This window comes from Suncus etruscus, chromosome 2, assembly GCF_024139225.1.
Source record: "Suncus etruscus isolate mSunEtr1 chromosome 2, mSunEtr1.pri.cur, whole genome shotgun sequence".
NCBI lineage: Eukaryota > Metazoa > Chordata > Mammalia > Eulipotyphla > Soricidae > Suncus > Suncus etruscus.
The window spans coordinates 133,400,075-133,408,553 of record NC_064849.1 but is presented as its reverse complement, the minus strand read 5'-3'; the positions used below and the strand labels follow the sequence as shown (position 1 = coordinate 133,408,553).

The window sequence follows — 8,479 nt, the reverse complement described above, 5'->3', positions numbered from 1 at the left end:
AGTGAATGTGCTTTGCATATAAGACCTGGCTCCTCAAGGTTCTCTGAATACTTCTATGAATGACCCCTGAGCACCTTCAGATACAGCCCCCAAACCAAAACATAAGAATAAAAAAAAAATAGGGTTTAGGGAAATAGTTCAGGTAATGAGTACAAGCCTAGTGTGTGCAAAGCCCTACTGAGTTTGGTTCCTGACACCTCATTCCCTCTCCCACTTAGTGCCATCAAATGTGCTCCTGCCGGTCCCTAACCCTAACAAATGTAACCTCCCTTTTAAAATATTTTAATTAGTTTTTTCATTATTAAGGTAATAATGTAGTGCTGAGAGATATTGCAATAGGCTGACCACATACTTTACATGCTCCTCTGAGCACCATCAAGAGAGACCCCTGAGCACAGAGCAAGAAGTTCCCCCTGAGGCTGGAGTGATATTTCAGAGGATAGGGTGTTTTTCTTGCACATGGATGACCAGGGTTTGATCCCCAGCAACTTTTGTTTTGTTTTGTTTTTGTTTTGGGGGTCACACCCAGTGCCGCTCAGGGTTACTCCTGGCTATGCATTCAGAAACCACTCCTGGCTCAGGGACCATATGGGACGCCAGGGGATCTAACTGAGGTCTGACCTGTTCTATTGCTCCAGCCCTACTCCTCAGCATTTTACATAGTCCCCTGAACACTGCCAGGAGTAACTCCTGCATACAGAGTCATGAGTAGCCCCTGAGAACCGATGGATGTAACATAAACAAAAACAGGGGCTGGAGCGATAGCACAGAGGTAGAGCATTTGCCTTGCAGGTTTTCGATCAAGGATGGACCTTGGTTCAATCCCTGGTGTCCCATATGGTCCCCCAAGCCAGGAGCGATTTCTGAGCACTTAGCCAGGAGTAACCCCTGAGCATCACTGGGTGTGGCCCAAAAAGCAAAAAGTAAAAAATGAAAAATAAGTCACTATCACAGACCAGAGTATCCAAAGGTCTGACATTACCTGCAGGATCAAGCCTATGAAAATTCTCAAAAGGGACCGGAGAGATAGCATGAAGGTAAAGCGTTTGCCTTGCATGCAGAAGGTTGGTGGTTCAAATCCTGGCATCCCATATGGTACCCTGAACCTGCCAGGAACAACTTCTGAGCATAGAGCCAGGAGTAACTTCTGAGCGTGACTGGGTGTGACCCAAAAACCAAAAGTAAAAAAAAAAAAAAAAAAAAGAAAATGAAAATGAAAATTATCAGAAAGCTTTGCTGACAGATTTATGAATAAATGACTCAATAAGGAAAATGATAAGATCACCAGAGTTGAGTTAAACTGCCTAATCTAGTTTAACTGTAAATAATCCTTTGACTACTTTTGTTTTACATAAATATTTTATAGTAAAACCACCATAAATTAAAACAACAACAATAATATTAATGTATTGGGGCTTGGAAGACCATGCAAGTGTTAGAGTATACAGCATGAAAGAAGTTAGTATAGGGGCCAGAGCAGTGGCACAAATGGTAGGGCATTTGCCTTGCACATGTTGACCTAGGAAGGACAGCCTTCCAATCCACCAGCATCCCATATGGTCCCCCATGTCAGGAGCAATTTCTGAGCGCATAGCCAGGAGTAACCCCTGAGCATCACCTGGTGTGGCCCAAAAACCAAAAAAATAAAAATAAAAATAAATAAATAAAAATAAAAAAATAAAAGAAAGAAGTTAGTATATAGTTTGGTACCACATCACCCCTAAGCACAACCTGATGTGAAACAGATGGGATTCCTATATAATAATAATAATGATGATGATGATGATAATAATAATAATAGTAGAAATTTAGCTTTACTTGGGGTTGGAGAGTTAATATGGCTTGTAGAGCATTTGCCTTGCACACAAGTGACCCCCCATACCTTATATGGTCCCTTGAGACCTTCTAGGAGTGATCACTGAGCACAGAGCCATAGGGGAGTAAGCCCTGAAAACAGCTAGATGTGGCTCAAAAAGAAAAGGGCAACAAAATAAAAATAAAAAAATAGCTTCTTTCAAAATGAACAGATCACTCCAAAGAATAGTTTTAATTTGGAACTATCATCACGGTGAACTGAATACGCTAAAACAAATTTTATAATGTATATGGTACTGTAGATCTCAGCGATAGATTTTCATGCACATTAACTTACCTGGCACCGTCATCTGCCAGGCAAGAGTGGAATCTGATTGAAGAGAGAGTTTGACCTTTGCATCCTAAGCTCCTGATGTTTCCCGCAACATGCGGTGGATATCATCCACATGGTCTCTGCTGGGCTTTAGCAGGCTGGATATTTCCCTTGGTACTTGCTGCCCCTTAGTGTCAGATTATAGAACTGCATCTGGAAGCCTTCCAGTTCCAGCTCCTTAGGAGTTGGCTTATCTAAGATCTCAATCAGTTCCAGCCTCTGCCCACCAGCAAACTTTCTGAAACAAACTTGTCGAGTTTAACTGCAGCCTAAGAAAAAGGCTGGTGTAGAACTGGTGTAGTGCTGCGTTTGTGAGACCCTGGGTTTGAGCCCAGAGCCGCCAAACAGACTTAACAGGCCTTCATCAGACAAGGACATGAATTCTCAAGGCTTGTAGAGGTGACACGCCCGTTTTCTATACTGAATGGTTGCCCAGAGGCGCCTTCTTTGCTCTTTAATTATTAAAGGTTTTAATATGACTCAGCTTTTGGCCTGAGTCATAATCCTTCAGAACAATGCTACAACTTGGCATCTAAAAGAGTCTAGCGAAAATTAGGGAAATGAAAACATCCGATTTGGGAGAGTATAACAGTCGAGCTTTTTAAATTAAAATTATTAAAAAAATTTTTAATCGATGCCAGGACTCTTTTAGAGGAAAAAAAATTATCTGAGCCACGAAGATCAAATTGTACAGAGCAAAGTACAAAGTGAGAGTCTACACACCTTACACAAAGGTCAATTTAAAGTGGAGCACATCCCACACCGGCCTGTACTCTAGACAGGCTTTCTACTTCCCTCATTCAGTCATATTTTGTTATGATAGTTCTCAGTGCAATTATTTCTGTAACTGCACTAAACGATCCCTGTCGTTTATATATATTATATATTTAAAAAATCAAAAACAAAGAAAAGATAAGGCCTCCCAATTCTTAGCACAGACTGTATTCTTTACACTGACTGTATAGAAAGAGGAGGTACAGTAAATGCACCCCATATACACCTCAACACAGGCCCTTTGCCTAGTCTGTATTGTGAATTGAGGGACAAAAAAAATTTTTTTAAATAAATAAAGTGAAGCACAGACCTTGAGGTCAGACCAGAAAATACACTGAGGAAACTATATGAAGCTCAAAGGTGTTTTCAGTGATCTGATTCCATTGGCAAAGGCAACAGGAACAAAAATAAATAAATGACAGTTTATCAAATTTAGCAGTTTCTGCATAGAAGAAGAAATATAGGCTAAAACTAAAAGACACCTAACTGAATGGGAGAAAGTATTTGCACTCAATGCATGAGAAAAGGGGTCACTATCCACAATATATAAATTGCTCACAATGATCAAGAAAGAAAAATCAAAATACTGAGAGAAGAAATTAACATACTTCTCTGAAGAAGATAAAAGAATGCCAATAGGCACCTGAAAAAAGTATTCATCATCATTTATTATCAGGGAAATCCAAATCAAGATAGCCATATGATATTATCTCTCAATAGTGAGAATGGTACATATTGAAGAAAATAAGAAACAATCTGTGTTGGTGGGAATGTGATGTAAAGAAAGTCTCATCTAGCACTGGTGGGAACGTTGTGTGGTTTTTCCCTTTGGAAAACAGTATAATGTTTTCTCAGAAAATTATAGAGTTGCCATACAACCCAGCAATTATACTTCTTGATATTTATCTCCAAGACACTAAAACATTTCATCAAAAGTACATATACACACTATCATTCATCGCAGCACTTAATGTATGAATATTAAATTATCTCACTTATCATTTATATACATATTTATGTAAATGTAGATATATTTATATATAAATTAAATATAACTTATTTTTATATACTTATAGATGTATATCCTGTATATCCTGTAATTTATATAGATATGTGTATCCTGTATATAGAATAACAGGACAAGGAAATGCAAGTGCTCAAAAGGTAGAAGATAAACCTTTGACCTTACATTATAAAAATGAGGACAGGAAAGAGATTGAAGGGGAAATAAAAGAAAGAAAGTAACAGGGCGGGAGCATCAGGCACATCTGTGGTGTCGAGGTGTGCTATACATTCAACCCATAGAGTAATAGCACAACAAGCATGGAATGAACCCAAAGTAAAAAATATGCCTGTCAGGTAATAGTATGTGGGTAGAGTACTTGTTTTACACATGGCCAACCTAGGTTCAATCCCCAGATCCCATGTGGTCCCCTGACACACACAAACACACACACACACACACACACACACACACACACACACACCAGTGATTCCCTGAGTTTAAAGCCAGGAGTAAAGCCTGGGCATTTCTGGGTGTGACCAAAAACAAAACAAAATAAAAATGTGCCCATCAGGAGGCAAGCTGGGGAGTAAGAAAGAACCTAGGGGACCATTGGTGAAGTTACTAGTGATAGGATTTGTGTTAGAATATTACATGCTAGGGCCCGGAGAGATAGCACAGCGGTGTTTGCCTTGCAAGCAGCCGATCCAGGACCAAAGGTGGTTGGTTTGAATCCCGGTGTCCCATATGGTCCCCCGTGCCTGCCAGGAGCTATTTCTGAGCAGACAGCCAGGAGTAACCCCTGAGCACCGCAGGGTGTGCCCCCCCCCAAAAAAAAAGAATATTACATGCCTGAAACTATTATGAACTGCTTTGTAAATCACAGTACCTTAATACAAAAACAAAAATAGTTAGCAACCACAAAATCTAAGTAAGAGTTCAGCTTGAATAACACTTGAATCCTTCTCAATGGTGATTTGTTTATAAAAAGCCTTTATGTGTCCTAGCAAATTTATAGCAGGTAGGTGCTTGCCTCACACACAGCAGACACTGAGCTATGCCAGGAGTGATCCCTGAGCACAAAGTCAGGAGTTAAGACCTGTGCACAGCCAAGTACAGCAAACACAAAACAAAGCAAAACAATAACAAAAAAAAACAAATAAACAAAAGAAAATTAAATTGCACTGCTTTTCCTACAGCACCTTCAGTTTATAAAGATTTTTCTATACTAAATTTACTATGCTATGATGCAAACAAGTATATGTCCAGAATTGGATAATCTAATTCATTGCGAATTCTTATTAAATAATGAGTTAACTAAAAGTGACATATGTAACTGAGTCCTGCTTTTCACAAGAGGACAATAGGTTTGAGAACTTTTCTTTAAAATTGTTTTGTTTCCAGAATCAGCATTAAGGCCCTCTGTATATTCCTCTGAGTGAGTGACATGAAGCTTTCTTGCTTCAGAAAAACAAACTGGAAGAGGAAGGGAGAGGCCTGGAGGCTTTCAAGGTTATGAAAAGGTTTTTTCCTTACTCTTAAGGTCCAAGAAAAACAGGTTTAATTATTACTGCTTAATAGTATATTAAACTTGCCATTGGGGTTGAGGTGAGGGATAAGTTAGGAACAGGACCACTAGGACAACAGGAAAGGGAGAAAGTGTCTGCCACAGAGGCAGGTGGGTGGGTGAGTGGAGGTCAGGGAAGGAATCGGAACATTGGTGGAAGGGATTGGTGTTGGAACATTGTATGCCTGAAATTCATTCATGAGGATCTTTGTAACGTAAGGGATTCAATTTAAAAAAGAAAAGAGAAAAACAGGTTTTGAGAATTTGTCAGCAGAAACCAATGTATCTGCTCTGGAGATTGCAGAAAGGAGGTTTGTCTCCTCTCATCTTAAATGATGGTCCCAGAGTTCCCCCAGTGGCATAAAGGTATTTACCTTGCCCTTTACCCTCAAACTAAAGCTGAGAAATTTAAAAAAAGGAATACAGCCAGAGAAATTTCTCTGTGGGCTGAGCATGTGTTTTGCACAAAAGAGGACCAGGTTTAGGGGCCAGAGAGATGACATGCAGGTAAGGCATTTGCCTTGCATGCAGAAGGTTGATAGTTTGAATTCCAGCATCCCATATGGTCCCCCGAGCCTGCCAGGAGCGATTTCTGAGCATAGAGCGAGGACTAACCTCTGAACGCTGCCGGGTGTGACCCAAAAACCAAGAGAGAGAGAGAGAGAGAGAGAACAGATTTGATCATAAGCAAGAACATGGTCCCCAGAGTACTTTTGGAAGTGACTGACACCCAAACACAGAGGCAGGAGTAGGACCTTCCCCAAAGTCGAATTTCAATGCTTATTATCTTCCCAAGTGCATCAAAGGAGGTGCCCAAGATCAGAATCTTCATTTGAGCTTTAGTTAGGCACATTGACTAGATGAATAATAAGCACATGGGACATGATTGAGCAAGCAGCACGTGCCTAAGCCAAAAGTCTGAATCTCAGCTCATGTTAATTATCAGGTCTAGCTGTTAGCCAGTCTAGCAATTCCATTTCCATTGTCAGCATTTCCACTTTCAGCCGCAGTGATATGGAAAGGAAGTTCCAGGTAGCACCTTCAGAATGGTCTCCAAGAAGCATCCGGTCTTGCTCTTTCCATTTTATGTGTTCCCCTCCAGCACTAGACAAAGCTAACCCATGATCCCTGGAGGCTATGTTGTGTTCCTTTCAGGGCTCAGATGAAAAAGAACTGTGGCTTTCACTTTGCTTCCTCTAGGATCAAGGGCTGTGGGGAAGTTAGTGTCAAGTTGTAAGGATACAAGAACCCCAGAGGAAAGATTCAATTGGCCAAGGAGGCCTTGTCCAAGAATCAACGCCAACCTGGTAGGTTCTGCTGGTCTCTGGAAAGCAGATTCTATGACTGTGAGCAAGAAAGTAGATGACAGCAGCAGGGCCACTTCAATCCCTGCTACCTCGCTCCCAAATACTTGTCTGATGAAGCTGTGTGAGAACGTGGAACTTAGCTTTAATCAGTGGGACTTTCTTTGTTTCCTGCTGCTGCGTGAACTTGCAGGAATGCATTGTTGAGCATCTGAACTATGTTTCTATGAAATCATCTGTACAAACACTTCTTACAAGCAACCCAAACATTTCATTGTTATTATTATTAACTTTTTGGCCATACCTGGCTGTGCCTGATCCCTAAATACCATATGGAAGGAGGGCCATCTAGGGTACCAGAAAAATGAACCTAAATTAACCCGGACAAGGCAAGCACCCAACCTGCTGTACTATCTCTGTGACCCAACTGCCCAAAAGTTTTAGAACAAAATCCCCAGCACAGGCCACCCCCCCCACCCCACCCCCGCCTCTTAGCCCTTTCATTGCCCATTACCTGGCACTGCTGGAATGCACCTTCCTGCCTGCTTATGGTCCTGAACCATCCCTGTTCTCAAATCAACCATTTCTTGATTACATTTCAGCCTGATTATTTCTTGCCTAACAAGATGATACTTGTTTTTAAGCTAAATGTGAAGTGAATTGTTAAGCACAATAAACAATAGATAGTTTGATGTTAAAGTGTAGTCTTTGGACCAGGGGAAAGTTCAGAGGCTAGAGCACATGGTTTGCATGCAGAAACCCTTGGTTTAATCCTCAGTTTTACATAGACCCCCAAAATGGGAGTAGACCCCAAGCACCAGTGGGTTTGACTCAAATGTTTACTCTTTCACATGCTTCTTTTAGAAAGGTGCAATGCAGAGGCCAGAAGGATAGGACAACAGTATTAGCACTTGCCTTGCACACAGCAGACCCCACTTCTATCCCTGGCACAGCATAAAACTCCCACATCCAACACCATCAAGAGTAATCTCTGGGCACAGAGCCAAGATTAATCCCTGAACACCTTTGGGTGTGCCTCCAAAAACAATTTAAAAAAGAAAGAAAAATAATGAAATGCTAATAACTATATTTTTTCTATGAGATTTTTTTTTTTGGTTGTTGGTTGTTGGGTCACACCCAGCAGCACTCAGGGGTTACTCCTGGCTCTATGCTCAGAAATCGCTCCTGGCAGGCTCAGGGGACCATATGGGATGCCGGGATTCGAACCGCCTCCTTCTGCATACAAGGCAAACACCCTACCTCCATGCTATCTCTCCAGTCCCTTTCTATGAGATTCTTAAAAATAAAAATTTGAGATGAAATTCTTGTCTGTGGTCTCAGAAAGGATACACTTGCCAAGATCTTACAGGAGAGGGTGCTGTTTCTTATTTTCTGCAGCAACAGCATGCACCAGAATTAAAAAGTAAGGAAATGTAATGATTTTGAAGCATAGCCAGTTCCTTCGCCATTGCCCCCCAAAATAAAGCTTTCTAGACTTGATACATTACTTCAGGTGAAAGTTAATCACATTTACCCAAAGCCTTTGTATACAAACAAGCCGTTAGCAGAGGTAGAATAAATCTGTGTCAAGTATTCTGTGACAGAAAAATGCTCCCCTCATTGTTCACTTCTGGAAGATTGCA

The 8,479-nt window shown here is 40.9% G+C and overlaps 1 non-coding gene across 1 annotated transcript; it reads left to right on the top strand.

Annotated features, from left to right (window-relative positions):
- Nucleotides 1–3,104: 3,104 nt before the first annotated feature.
- LOC126002650 (small nucleolar RNA SNORA51) lies at nt 3,105–3,237 on the top strand. Its single transcript, XR_007493330.1, has one exon. It is a non-coding gene; the product is annotated as a small nucleolar RNA SNORA51 (small nucleolar RNA).
- Nucleotides 3,238–8,479: the final 5,242 nt, after the last annotated feature.